The sequence below is a fragment of the Artibeus jamaicensis genome, unplaced genomic scaffold (genome assembly GCF_021234435.1).
Source record: "Artibeus jamaicensis isolate MK-2021 breed Jamaican fruit bat unplaced genomic scaffold, CSHL_Jam_final contig_465, whole genome shotgun sequence".
Lineage (NCBI taxonomy): Eukaryota > Metazoa > Chordata > Mammalia > Chiroptera > Phyllostomidae > Artibeus > Artibeus jamaicensis.
In genome coordinates, this window is record NW_026521843.1 from 40,990,967 (window position 1) to 41,006,144 (window position 15,178).

The window sequence follows — 15,178 nt, forward strand, 5'->3', positions numbered from 1 at the left end:
AACACATTCCAGTTAATTTTCAAGATTAACAGCAGATTAAGGATCATTACCTTGTACATTATATATTTCTTTTTAAAAAATATATTTTATTAATTATGCCATTACAGTTATTCTATTTCCCCCCTTCATTCCCCTCCACCCTGCACACCCCTCCCCCACCTATCCCCCCCTTTAGTTTGACCACCTGTCTCAAGTTCTTTAGATTCTATATTTCCCATACTATTCTTACCCTCCCCCCTATCTATTTTCTACCTACCATCTATGCTACTTATTTTCTGTACCTTCTCCCCCCTTCTCCTTCTCCCACTCCCCTGTTGCTAACCCTCCATGTGATCTTCATTTCTATGGTTCTGCTCTTGATCTAGCTGTCCTCTTAGTTTGCTTTTGTTTTAGATGTGGTTCTTAATAACTGTGAGTTTACTGTCCTTTCACTGCTCATCTTTTTTTATCTTCTTTTTCTTAGGTAAGTCCCTTTAACAGTTCATATAATAAGGGCTTGGTCATGATGAACTCCTTGAATTTGATCTTATCTGAGAAGCACTTCATCTGCCCTTCCATTCTAAATGAAAGCTTTGCTGGATAGATCAATCTTGGTTGTAGGTCTTTAGATTTCATGACTTGGAATACTTCTTTCCAGCCCCTTCTTGCCTGTAAGGTCTCTTTTGAGAAATCCGCTGACAGTCTGATGGGAACTCCTTTGTAGGTGACTGTCCCTTTATCTCTTGCTGCTTCTAGGATTCTCTCCTTCATTTTCATCTTGGCTAATATAATGATGATGTGTCTTGGTGTGTTCCTTCTTGGGTCCACCTTCTTTGGGACTCTCTGAGCTTCCTGGACTTCCTGGAAGTCTATTTCCTTTGCCAGATTGGGGAAATTCTCCTTTATTATTTGTTCAAATAAGTGTTCCACTGGTGGCTGTTCCTCTTCCCCTTCTGGCACCCCTATAATTCGGATGTTGGAACGTTTAAAGATGTCCTGAAGGTTCCTAAACCTCTCTTCCTTTTTTTGAATTCTTGTTTCTTCATTCTTTTCTGTATGGTCATTATTTTTTTCCTTCTGGTTCACTCCTTTGATTTGAGTCCCAGTTTCCTTTCCATTACTATTGGTTTCCTGTGCATTTCCCTTCATTTCAATTAGTTTAGCTACCATATGTTCCTCTAATTTGTGACTAAAATCCACCAGTTCTGTGAGCATCCTGATCACCAGTATTTTGAACTGTGCATCTGAAAGTTCGGCTATTTCTTCATTGCTTAGATTTATCGGCTCTGGGGCTCTGAGTTGTTCTTGAGCCATGTTTTTATCTGTTTGTGCCCATTATGTATGAGGAACGGAGCCTTAGTTGTTCAGCAGGGTGGGGCCACCCAGGTCACTGTTTTGTGGCGCTATATGTGGGGGCGGGGTCAGAGAGGGAGCAATGGTGGTCCCCTCTGCTGCTTCCTGCCATTGGGCCCTGCACGGTCTCTCTCAGCACTTGCTCCTTCACTGGTTTATCTGCATGCGAATGTGTGACCACGATCACCCCTCAGTGGGTCTACCCGCTTCTCCACACCTGGGATCCGCCCACGGCTGCTGGAGCACCTGGATCACGCACCCGTGTCAGTCCGGTGGATCTTTCCTGCCCGACCCCGCTCTGCTGCTGGCTCTGCCCCTCTTACCGGTTTGGCTGAAGGGTTCGTTGTTGTCAGACTTCCGTGTAGTTCAATTTTCTATGGTTTGGCTGCGTTTTTGTTGCCAAAACTCTGTTGCTTTTAAACTTGGTTGTGTGGGAAGGCGACATGCTGCCACCTATGCCTCCATCTTTGTACATTATATATTTCACTAGAATAGTCAGTTTCAAAGTTTTGTTTAAGAATTACTTGAGGGAATTTATCCTGGGGATGCAAAGTTGGTTCAAAATTTGCAAATCAATCAATGGGATACATCACATAAACAATATGAAAGATAAAATGAAAGGGTGGGTGCAAGCAGGGAAGGAAGGTGGGGGTGGCTGAGGTAGGGGAGAGAGTGGTAGGGGAGACATGCAGACAACTGTACTTGAACAACAATAAAATAATTATTAAAAAAAGAATATATGTGAAGGATTTATGGACATGGACAATGGTGTAGGGATTGACTATGGGAGTGGGGGTGGGCTGTATGGAGGGGAAAAGGGGAAAAATGGGGACAACTGTAATAGCATAAATAATTTATATATATAAATATATATACATATATAAATTGTTTATATATATTATTTACATATATATAAAGGCCTGAGGCCCATAGTCAATCAACAAATACTAACTGGTCAATTGTGGACGTGGCTCCCAAATTATTTATAATTTATATTTGGTAGAAAGTAGACTACAAACTTTGTAGAAGTAGAGTGATTATTCAAATGCCTGGAAAAGTGGCATAACAGGGACTGTCCCAAACAAAACAGGATTTATGGTCATCCTGTATATTAACTGCAATAACAACTTTATAAAGGTACATTTTTAAGTTAAAAAAAAGGCAGGGGCAGAAGTATATATAGAATGATATATTCTGTGCAAAAATTGAGGAAAATTGTTTACATATGTGAAAAGAAACTGGAAGCATACGCCAGAGAAACAGATAAGTAGGATGGTAAAGAGATTTTAATCTTTACATTGTATCAAGTTAAAAAATTAACATTAAAAACTATACAAATAAAGGACTGGGGAAGGAGAGTAGGAAGTACTGCTTAATGATGGGGATGAAAAAATGGGGGCCTACGGAAATTAACCTCACAGTGTGATCTGATCATAAGTTCCTAACTAGGCAAGTCATGGTGGGTAGTCATGCCCCAGATTTACAACTCTTTTTTCCCCCTTTCTATTGAATTTATTGGGGTGACGCTGGTTAACAAAATTATACAGGTTTCAGGTGCACAGTTCTACAGCACACATCTCTGCAGTGTATTTTGTGTGCTTCACCCAAGTCAAGTCTCCGTCCATCACCATTTATTCCCCCTATTCCCTCCTCCATTTCCCTCCACCACCTCTCACCCAGGCCTACAACTTCTTTAGTGAAAAGTTTAAAGGTAGCTTTATCCATAATTCTTGTGATCTTGGTTAACACACCATTGAGATGTCAGACATTGAGATGTAATACCCCTGGAAGCCAAGACCACTTAAGAAAGCACATAATCTTGTTAGCTACCCTGTAATCCAATAACCGCTTTGCATCCTCCAGCCTCCATGTAATTTTCCTTACCTCTCCTCAATTTCAAATATACGAAAGGGAAAAAAAAGCAAGCTATACCCTGGCTGTTGTGGCTCAGTGGATTGAGTGCCAGCCTGTGAACCACAGGGTCACTGGTTCGATTCCCAGTCAGTGTACATGCCTGGGTTGCAGGCTAGGTCCCTAGTTGGGGATGCGTGAGATGCAACCACACATTGATGTGTTTCTCTTATACATTGATGTTTCTCTCCTTCTCTTTCTCCCTCCCTTCCCCTCTCTATAAAAAAATTAAGACCTTTTTAAAAAAGTTTCAAAACTGTTATTATTGGGAGCATTTGAGATCTTGTTCCACAGCATGTGTCATCAAACAAATTTGTCCTTCCATAGAAAATAGGTCTAGGGTTTTTATTTGTGGTGATGGGAAAGTTCTAAAACTAGACAGTAATGAGAGTTGCATAACCTTGTACTTAATGCCACTTATTTGTACACTTTAAAATGGTTAAAGTGGGTGTGCTCTCCTCTGCAGAGCACACCAGCGCCTTTCCTGTCCCTTCTTCTTCCCCCAGGTGCATCACCTTCACCTCTCCCTCTCCTGAGCTGTAAGGGCTCTTCTTTTCCTTCAGTAATTTGTTTCCTGAGCCTATGCAGCCCAGCTGGCTCATTTCCACTACTGCAACTAAATACATTTTCTCTTTAAAAGACATTTGTTAACGTGGTAAATTTTGTCATGTATATTTGACCACAATTTTTTTAAAAATTCAAAATTAATTAACAAAATGGAAAGGGAACCAACCGAATGGGAAAACATATTTGCCAATGATACCTCAGACAAGGGTTTCCTCTCCAAAATATATTAAAAATTCAAATGACTCCACATCAGGAAAACAAGCAATGAAAAAATGAAAAAATGGTCAAAGGACCTGAACAGACATTTCTTCAAGGAGGACATACAGAGGGCCCACACACACATGAAAAAATGCTCAACATCACTAGTCATCAGAGAGATGCAAATTAAAACTACAATGAGGTATCACCTCACACCTGTCAGAATGGCCATTGTTAATAAATCAACAAACACTGGCGAAGTTGTGGAGAAAAGGGAACCCTAGTGCACTACTGGTGAGAATACAGACTGGTGCAGCCACTGTGGAAAACAGTATGGAATTTCCTCAGAAAACTAAAGATGGAACTGCCTTTTGATTCAATGATCCCACCATTGGTATTATAACTTAAGAATCTGAATCTCCAATTCAAAAGAACCTATGCACCCCAACATTCATAGCAGTGTTATTTACAATAGCCAAATGCTGGAAACAGCCCAAGTGCCCATCAGTAGATAAATGGATCAAAAACCTGTGGTAAAAAAAAAAAAAGAAATATAAAAAAACTCATATCAGGACAATAGTCTTAAAAATTTAGACTATTGATTAGCAAAAACTAGATATTTTGTAACTCAATAAATAAGAAGGCAAAAAAAAAAAAAACCTGTGGTACAATTACACAATGGTTTTCTATGCAGCAGAAAGAACTCCTACCCTTTGTGACAGCATGGATGGAGCTGGAGAGCATTATCGTAAGTGAAATAAACCAGCTGGTAAAAGACAAATACCATATGATCTCACCTGTAAGTGGAGATCTCACCTAATCAACAAAACAAACAAATGAGCAAAAAATAACCAGAGATGTGAAAATAAAGAACAAACTGACAGTGACCAGAGGGGAGGGGGAGAAGAATAACAGGGGAAGAAAGGGAAAGGGTGAGCAAAGGAACATGAACAGAGGACTCATGGGCTAGGACAATGTGGGGATTGACTGTGGGAGTAGAGGGAGCAGGGTAGGGTGAGCAATGGGGAAAAGGGCGGGACAACTGTAACTGAACAACAATAAAAACATTTTCAAAATTACCCTAGATGGGTTGGAGCAGCATCCCCTACACTCCTACTTGGTGGGGTGGGAGGGAACAGGGAAGGTTGCAGGTCCAGTTGATGTTTTGATGTTTCTCTTTCACACTGATATTTCTCTCTCTCTCTCTCTCTCTCTCTCTCTGGCTCCCTTGCTTGCTGGTGCACACTAATTAACATCCTCAAGTGGGATTTAAAAAAAAACAAAACACTCCAGCCCTGGTGTTGTGGTTCAGTGCATTGAGTGCCAGCCTGTGAACAAAAAGGTGGAAAGGTGGCCGGTTTGATTCCCAGTCAGGGTACATGCCTGGGTTGTGGGCCATGTCCCCAGTTGGGGGCATGCAAGAGACAACCAGTCAATGTATTTCTTGCACATCAATGTTTCTCTCCCTCTCTTTCTCCCTCCTTTCCTGCCTCCAAAAATAAATAAATGAAATCCTGAAAATAAACCCTCCAAATAAATGCACAACACAAATGTACATACACAAAGGTTGAATAAAAAGGTTGGTTATCTCCAGACAGAAAGCCCAACTTTGTTTCATAAATCTCAATAACAGATTTGGGTGTGTCCCCAAGTCTCTTAAAGGAGCAGCCAGGTTAAACCAGCTAATAGAACATAAAATGCATTATTAGAAATGCTCATGGGTAAATGACAAATGTAAATAGAAGTTTCCTTGTTTATAAAGGTCTTTTTAAAAAGACCATAAGCCCTGGCTGGTGTAGCTCAGTGGGATTAAGCGAGGGCCTGCGAACCAAAGGCTCGAGGTTCGATTCCCAGTCAAGGCACATGCCTGGATTGCAGGCCAGTTCCCAGCAGGGGACGCATGAGAGGCAGCCATACATTGATATTTCTCTCCCTTCCTTCCCCTCTAAAGATAAATAAATGAAAAAATCTTTTTAAAAAATGTCCTCAGGTGAGGACAAAAACAACAACAACAAAAAAGACCATGAAAGAGTCAGAATTTACCATTGCCCCTGCAGAATTATTTACAGTTACCTAAATAGAAATAGGTCCCGGTGGGAAAAGATAAAATAGTAGGCTATATTTATGCAACAAGATTATACTTTGAGATGTTAATTTATTGATTGCACTAATGTGTTTTGCTTACTATATCATTTCTCAGCCTCCACACAATACCACCCCACCCTACTCTAAAGGACCTACTGGTCCTTTGTGTCTAGGTCTTTTATAATTCCTTTCCTGGGATTTTTTTGCGAGAGGGAAAGCTAAATGCAGTTTAAAGCTAATGTTCTTCAGATCTTTTGTAAAAGTGTTTGCCCAGACGAGAGGAGGGAAGAAAGAGAGAGGCTTCTGTCTGAGAGAGTGATGGAGTGGGGTAGGGGAAGAGGGGAGATTCTCCTAGACTGGGGTTTCTGGAGTGACAGGAACCTCATGAATAATTTGGGGGGGGTCAGACCTCAGAGTGTTACGGAACATCAGTTAGGGTCCTGCTGCCCACTGCCACCCTCTAGGCAAAATTTCAGAGGCAGAGATTGGGTGATAAAGGAAAGAAGTATTTATTCAAAAGGTTCACAGTTTTGGAATAAATTTTTCACATGCATTAGTCACTAAAGCCTATCAATTAAGGCTACAATCTTTTTTCTTTAAACTTGGGAAGTTTATTTACTTATTTATTTATTTTTAAATATATTTTATTGATTATGCCATTACAGTTGTTCTATTCCCCCTTCATTCCCCTCCACCCTGCACACCCCTCCCCCACCCATCCCCCCCTTTAGTTTATGACCATATGTCTCAAGTTCTTTAGATTCTATATTTCCCATACTATTCTTGCCCTCCCCGCTATCTATTTTCTACCTACCATCTATGCTACTTATTTTCTGTACCTTCTCCCCCCTTCTTCTTCTCCCACTCCCCTGTTGCTAACCCTCCATGTGATCTTCATTTCTATGGTTCTGCTCCTGATCTAGCTGTCCTCTTAGTTTGCTTTTGTTTTAGGTGTGCTTGTTAATAACTGAGTTTGCTGTCATTTCACTGTTCATATTTTTGATCTTCTTTTTCTTAGGTAAGTCTCTTTAACATTTCATATAATAAGGGCTTGGTGATGATGAACTCCTTGAATTTGATCTTATCTGAGAAGCACTTCATCTGCCCTTCCATTCTAAATGAAAGCTTTGTTGAATAGAGCAGTCTTGGTTGTAGGTCTTTGGTTTTCATGACTTGGAATACTTCTTTCCAGCCCCTTCTTGCCTGTAAGGTCTCTTTTGAGAAATCTGCTGACAGTCTGATGGGAACTCCTTTGTAGGTGACTGTCCCCTTATCTCTTGCTGCTTCTAGGATTCTCTCCTTCATTTTAATCTTAGCTAATATAATGATGATGTGTCTTGGTGTGTTCCTTCTTGGGTCCAATTCTTTGGGACTTTCTGAACTTCCTGGACTTCCTGGAAGTCTATTGCCTTTGCCAGATTCTCCTTTATTATTTGTTCAGATAAGTTTTCCACTAGTTGCTCTTCCTCTTCCCCTTCTGGTACCCCTATAATTTGGATGTTGGAACATTTAAAGATGTCCTGGAGTTTCCTAAGCCTCTCCTCATTTTTTTGAATTCTTGTTTCTTCATCCTTTTCTGTTTGGTCATTTTTTTCCTCTTTCTGGTCCACTCCTTTGATTTGAGTCCCAGTTTCCTTTCCATTACTATTGGTTTCCTGTGCATTTCCCTTCATTTCAATTAGTTTAGCCTTCATATGTTCCTCTAATTTGTGACTAAAATCCACCAGTTCTGTGAGCATCCTGATCACCAGTGTTTTGAACTGTGCATCTGAGAGTTTGGCTATTTCTTCATCACTTAGAGTTATTGGCACTGGGGCTTTGAGTTCTTCTTGAGCCATGTTTTGGTCTGTTCGTGCCTGTTATGTATGAGGAGGGAATCCTTACATGTTCACCAGGGTGGGGTTACCTAGGTTGCTGGTTTGTAACGCTGTATGTGGGGGCGGGGTCAGAGAGGGGCAATAGCGGTCCCCTCTGCTGCTTCTTGCTGCTGGGGCCTGTGCGGTCTGTCTCAGTCTCACTGCTTGCTCCTTCACTGGTTATCAGTTTGGCTGAAGGGTTCATTGTTGTCAGACTTCCGTATAGTTCTATTTTCTGTGGTTTGGCTGTGGTTTTGTTGCTAAACCTTTGTTGTTTTTAAACTTGGTTGTGAGAGAAGGCAGAGTGTTTCTACCTACGCCTCCATCTTGGCGGAAGTCAATTAAGGCTAAAATCTTTAACACCTGAGTTCTCCTAGCATTTCCCTAATTAGTTTTAATTATTTCATTTCTATAGGGTTAGTTTACAAACTAAAACAACATAAGATACAAAAGCTACACAATTTTGGAAGAATGGCAGGTTTCTGCCTCAGAGCTCATCCCCTCTAGAACACCCAGAGAATAATAACCCTACTACCCTCTGCCAGCCCAGCCTAATCCTAAACTGCACCTGGAGTTCTGTCCCATTCAAAATACTGTCCATTGGGAAATGCAGGCAGGTGCACCAGGATCATCCTGGCACCCTGGAGGAAGAAAGCCCGAGAACCATAGAGAGAACCTGAGAGAGCTAGTGTCCACTGCAGAGCATGAGAAGTTCCTTTAATTTCAAATCTTCTTGCTCATAATTCCATGCCTTCTGGCTCTAGAGGCATTCTGCACTCAGCCAATCCCATCCTAGGCTGTTACCACTGCCTTGGGCAACCTCTCCCTATGGCCCCTCCCTACTCCTTCCTGGTGATCTGATCAGATCTCTCTGTATCAAGCGTGTTTTGGGGCATCTAGGATGACTAGGCCCCAAAGTGACCTGCTTGGGCAGAAATGCCCATTCCTCCCAGAGCAGAATATCATTGTATATTAGGGGACCACATGGCCTGAGACCAAGATTTCTGTGGTATATAATGCCACATTATAGGTACATGAAGCACCCTCACCAATGACTGTTAATTAGTTTTCCATCAAAACCTGATGGGAGCCAAAATTTGGGACTAAAAGTAATATTTTCTTATTTTACATATGTGTTAAAATTCATACTTAATATACATTTCACATGGAAATTTGATTGTGATAAGCAGAATAATGGCCTCTCAAAACTCTTCATGTCCTAATCCCCAGATAGGCAGATATGTTCATTTATAAGGCAAAGACTTTGCAGATGTGTTTAAGAACCTCAAGATGAGGAGATTATCCTGAATTATTTGGGTGAGTCCAACATAATCACAAGGATTTTTAAAAGTGGGAGAGAGAAGTGCCAGGGGAGATCAGCACCCTGACACTGATGGCTTTGAAGATGGAGGAGGGGATCATGAGCCCAGAAATAGGCACCTCTTGAAGCTCGGAAAAGCAAAGGAAAAGATTCTCCCCTAGAATCTCCAAAATAAACAGAACCCTTGAAACTGAAAGACACTGGAGTTTGGGCTGCCTGTCATTACCAAACCCAATAAAAATGACAGCGACTGAATCTTTATGGGTGCTTTATTCAGATGGCTGGCAACCTGAGAAGATGGTGGGTTCATATCCTAACAGACCATCTTAAATTCCATTTTAAAATGGCCCTTTTTATAAGGAGAACAAAGTGTAGGTAAAGGGTTTGGAGTTCAGGGAAAAGTTCATTGGATTAAAAAAAAAACCCAACTTCAACATTCTTGCCCTGGGCAGTGGTCTTAAACTGTGCCCCAGGCAGTGGTCTTTAGCTGTGTCCTTGGAGGTGGTCATCTCACCCTGGAGTACAATGGCTCAGATAGCATCTTGAATTGCTTGCATTCCTTCTGAGGAACAAAGGTGGAACTGCTTCTGGTCTGGAGTCAGGGTGGGTCATACCTTCAGTTCCTAGAACAGAAGCTTTTACATACATTGATTACTAAGCTTATTAGCTATTACTTAAACTAAAAGTTTCCAACTCTTAAATCCCCTATCACCCTGACAATGTCTTGATTTTAGTCCTCTGTGCATGTGTTAGACTTCTAAACTATGGGATTATAAAATAGTAAATGTGTGCCACTGTTAGCCACTAAGTTAGTGGTACTGTTATAGCAGCAACAGAAAACTAATACATGGTTACAGAGCCTATCCATGCCCCCCTCTTTTTGCCCTTGTCTCTGCTGACTAGGAATGAAAAAAAAAGGGGGTTCTGTTACAGAACAGACCCAAGGCAGGTATATGATATACTATTACCGAAAGGACTCCCCGTTAGGTTCACTATGCCCGCCTCCAGAGGAAAGACGTCTCTTAATGCCAGAGATTTGTGAAAAGGAAAGAAATATTTATTTAAAGCTATATAGACTTAGAGTAGTGACTTAATGTCTTCATTAAAATATTAAAGTTCTTTAGGATACCCACAGATGCACACAGTCCTTCCTTCTTTCTCTGCCCTAATCTGGAGTACCGTATCTCAGGAAAAGAAGTAGAAGTCTGTGATCTGGGCTTCTGGCACCATCAGCTGTGTCACCGCCAGGATCTCCAGTTAATCCACAGCCATGTGGCACCTTCTTATTGCCCACCAGCAGGAGTTCTTTCACTCCTTTTCTTCCAGGAAAAGTCTCTCCTGTTACCTAAGCCACATAGCAAAAGGGAGCACCCCAAAGCCACGTGGTTCTCACTCTCGTCAAAGCCACAGGGGTCCCCACTCTGCCAAAGCTACATGGTTCTCTCCTCTGTACAACTGCCGTGTCTGGGTTTTAAATCTCCACACCAATCTTCCTCTGTACCACCATTTCTGACTCCTCCTACAATCAGTTACACCTGCCAGCATTCCTGTATTCTTCCAGCTTTACTGGGCTGCCATTTCCCGGACACCTTGAGTTCTGGACCCCATTTCAAATCCCTATTTGTGGCCCCCCTCTTGGCTGTACCCTGTTACAGTTCTATGGAAGGTAACCTCATGGGGTGATCTGACCATAAATTCCTAGCTGGGCAGGGTATGGTGGGTAGTCACACCCCAAACCATAAAAATTCTTTAGTAAAAAGTTTATCTTTGCCTTAAGTAAGCCTTGTGCATTATTTCTGTGCATCTAGGTTAAACGCACTTTTGAAATAAACCACCCTCAAGAGAGCACATAATCTCGTTAACTATCTTGCAATCCCATTCCCGCCTTGCTTTTTCCCACCTTCAGGGTCTTCCTTGTGCCAGATGAACCCCATTTTTCCAGGAATATCTACCATGACTCAGTCCTTTCTTGGGGAGTTATACATTGCCCATCTCACTGATGTTACACCAAACCCAGGACAAGGTGAGAGGGCTTATGAGATGACTAATGAGAAAAAAAGTGCCAAATAAGGCAAGAGGCTGCTTTTGATGTGTCCAGAGGGTAACCAAGGGTGATGGGTGTTAGGTCTCCTATGACCACAGATCTACTGTGGTCATAGTGTATTGACACTACCACACCTCAGGGAAATTTGGCTAGAATAGTGGACAGGCTCTGAGTTCAGAAATGGAGAGTTCAGAAGTGAAGAGTTCAGAAGTGGAGATTGTTGTAGCTCCCCAGACCAGTCTCAGATCAACTCTGGAGGTCAGATCCTGATGAGTTCAAATGAAACCATCCAGGGCAACAGGAGATGTGGGTTTGCTATCACGCAGTTTTCCTTGGGAGAACTCATGGGAGTGGTGGGCATGATAGGCATCTTTTGGCTGGGTGATTGGTTGGAGAGGAATAAGAAATTAAGATCATTTTGGTGTGTTTTCTTAGGATAAAAGATAGCTGAGAATCTTCTCTAAGTAGGATTACTCTAGACAGGACATTTGAGTTTCAGATAAATAATAACTGTTTTAGGAGAAGTATATCCCAAATATGGCACTCATATAAGGCTTCTTTTCCCTTTGAAAGAGAGTGTAGGTAAGTCAGGGAAGGATGCAGGAAGCTGAAGGGATTCTCCTTTTCTCTGAAATCAGGTAAGATGCTAAGAGTGAGTTTTGAGGGTAGAGCTACAATTTGCCACAGCTGTTGAAAGTGATCAATAAGGGGGTGACCAGGGGTGCCTGGATATAGAGACTAATAGTGAGATTTCCAACAGCAGTGAGGACTCCAGCTTTGGAGCCACCCTGCCCAGGTCTGTGTCTCTTCCTAACTTCGTGATCTTGGACAATTTACCTATCCTCTCTGCTCTTCAACTTCCTCATTTGTAAAATGGGGTCCCTAATTGGAACTTGTGGGGTTGTTGTGCAGATTAGGTAAGGTGATGCAGGTGAAGTACAGACAACAGCACCTGACATGGAGTAAGTGCTTACCACTATTAAACTACAGTGGCACTAATCTTTGTGGCTGTGTGCTTTTTTCAAGACACTTTCTGACGGAAAGAAAGTAAATAGCTGAATTGCTTTTTGTGTGTGTTTCTAGTTGGAAAATTAAGTTAATTTTTAGAAACATTAGGCCCTGGCTGGTGTGGCTCAGTGATTGAGTGCTGACCTGTGAATCAAAGGGTTGCCCCCAGTCAGGGCGCATGCCTGAGTTGTGGGCCAGGTCCCCAGTGGGGGGCGCGCGAGAGGCAAGCACACATTGATGTTTCCCTCTCTTTCTCCCTTCTGCTCTCTAAAAAAATGAAAAATTTTAAGAAAATTAAACATTAGACAGCTGCATTTTAATTAACACAAAATTGAAATAATTCTTATTATAAAAGTAATATATTTTCATTGTAGAATTTTTTTGGACAGACCCTGACTCAGGTTTATTCGCACAAACACCACAAGAGGACCCCAGCCCCGGGGTACACCAGTCCTTCTGTCCTCACGTTGGCAGAGGCCTCTACTATGCAGACTTCACAGGGGCCTGGCACCTTTGGGAGACTGAGACTGAGCCTGAGCCTGAGCTGGAGGCTGAGCCGAGGCTGCATCTACAGCCTGGGGCTCGGTTTGGGCTTAGGCCTTTGGCTGGAAAAGCTGGAGACCCTTGGTGATGTGGGCAGGAGCAGGTTCTCCAAGCTTGTGAGCAATGTAAGCAAGTTGACTGAACTTGTGGCTACTGCCCTTTGGGATCTTGGGCTTGATCTCCTTGGACTTGACCAGCGCCTTGATAGCCCTTAGCAAGTGCACCCACGGCCTTGGCATTGTTGGCCTGCATCTTCTTCAGACCCTTCTTGTTGTGTTTCTTGGCAAAGTGCATGTTCCTCAGGAACTTGGGGTTTATCCCCCTGAGAGACTCATATCTTTTCGATCAGGGTTTCTTGATGCCATTTCTGTGCCATTTTCGGGACTGGTTGTGTGGTGTGGTTCTTGGGCTTGGCCATATCTGCACCCAAGCCTGCGGCTCTCAAAGCGCCTGAGACTGGAAGCTCATTGTAGACATTTTTGAAAATAGAAAGCAGCACAAAGAAAATTAAAACTACCTATAATTTCATCTTCTAAGAATAAGTAATGTTAATGTTAGTTATTTTCATATATATGTATAAAAATATTTATTTAATGGCATGGTACAGTACTCACTTTTAAGAACATGTTTGTTGATTTGACAGAGAAACATCAATCTGTTGCCCCACCAGTCCATGTATCCAGTGGTCAACCCCTGTATGTGCCCCACCTTGGGACTGAACCCACAATACTGTTATATCAGGACAACACTCCAGTGAGCCACCTACCCAGGGCACCACACTTGTTAGGGTGGTTGGAGATACTGGCTGTGAAAGAATTCACTAGGAGGAGAAAGTGTAAAGTTTTTATTCACTCTCCAAGAAACAGGAGGGGCATGATGTGGAGAGATACACCAGCCTTGAGGGGTGGGGGGCTTTGTGTTTTTATTGGATTATAACTGGATTAAAAAGGGTGGAGGGTGCTGTTGTGTGGCCTCTGGGCTGTTGGGGCATTGTCACAGTTTGTTCCAATGTTTATCTTCTGCCTGTGGCTGTAGGAGCAGTTAGTTCTGTTCTTGTTTTCCAGTAATTTGCAGTCCTGAGGACATGAGGTCAAAAGAGTAAAATGGCAATCATGTTTAAGAAGGTCATTAAAAAAAAAGGTCATAGGCCTGCTCAGCAAATGGTGCCATGATAACATATGGTGCTGACTTTATCACTTTCTTTATCCTTTTGATGGGGAACCCAAATGTTGCAAATTTTTTGTTTCAAGTAATAGCTAATAAGTTTAGTAATCAATGTATGTAAAAAGCTATTGCTTCAGGAATTGAAGGTAGAACCCACCCTGACTCCAGGAGACCAAAAGCAGTTCCACCTTCATGCCTCAGGAGGAATGCAAGCATCAAGATGGTATCTGAGCCGTTGTGCTCCAGGGTGAGACATCCACCACCCAGGACACAGATAAAGACCAGCAGCCAGGGCTCAGATGAAAAAATGCTGCAGCTTTTATCTGATTAACTTTTCCCCTGAATTCCAAACCCCTAAACTATACTTTTCTTCTTATAAAAAAGGTTGGTTTAAAGTGGAATTTAAGACAGTCTGTGAGGGTACAAACCCGCTGTCTTCTCAGATCACCTGAATAAAATGCCCATGAAAATTCAATCCCTGTCTCTGCTTATTGGGTCTGGTAGGTGACAGGCAGCACGAATGCTGGCTTTTCCGGTTTCACTTTCAATACTCATGTTTCTACTTCACAATATATCCTAAATATTCTCAGTCACTCACTGGTCTTCTACAACATATCTCAATGACTGCATATTATACTGATACACTGAATTAAAAAAAATCAACCTCCTTTATAAAATAGGTTATTTGGAATTTTAAAACAAAAATTAACCACACAATACTTCTTGGTAAACCTTCATATGAATATTTTTTTAATTTCAAAAGCAACATTTTGAAAAGTAGTATAAGATAATCTTATTGTCCTAACACAACTAATTTTAATTCATTCTGTCAATATAGCTCTGTGTGTACGTGTGCGTGTGTGTGTGTGTAGGCTAGGTCTAGTTGCTGATGTAGTTGAATTGTGTTACCTGTATACCTCTTGGAGAGCCTTAACCCACTTTGGCCTGAGCCACTAATATTTAACAAACCTGAGATTGATGGATTGATGATAGCAAAATTAATTCAATCCACCTGGGTTTCTATCTGTTGCTAGAACAGCAAGGCTCTTCTGCAGGCCAGAAAGCAAGGGCTTCTGCAAGAAGCAATTGAAAGCAGCGGTGGCCTCCACAATCTGGAGCTGGGAACTGGCTTTCTTTCATCTTTGTTCT

General features: G+C 41.9%; 1 pseudogene; it reads right to left on the reverse strand.

Moving 5' to 3' along the window:
* Positions 1-12,729: 12,729 nt before the first annotated feature.
* Positions 12,730-13,531, reverse strand: LOC119062641 (60S ribosomal protein L29-like; annotated as a pseudogene).
* Between the last annotated feature and the right edge of the window lie 1,647 nt (positions 13,532-15,178).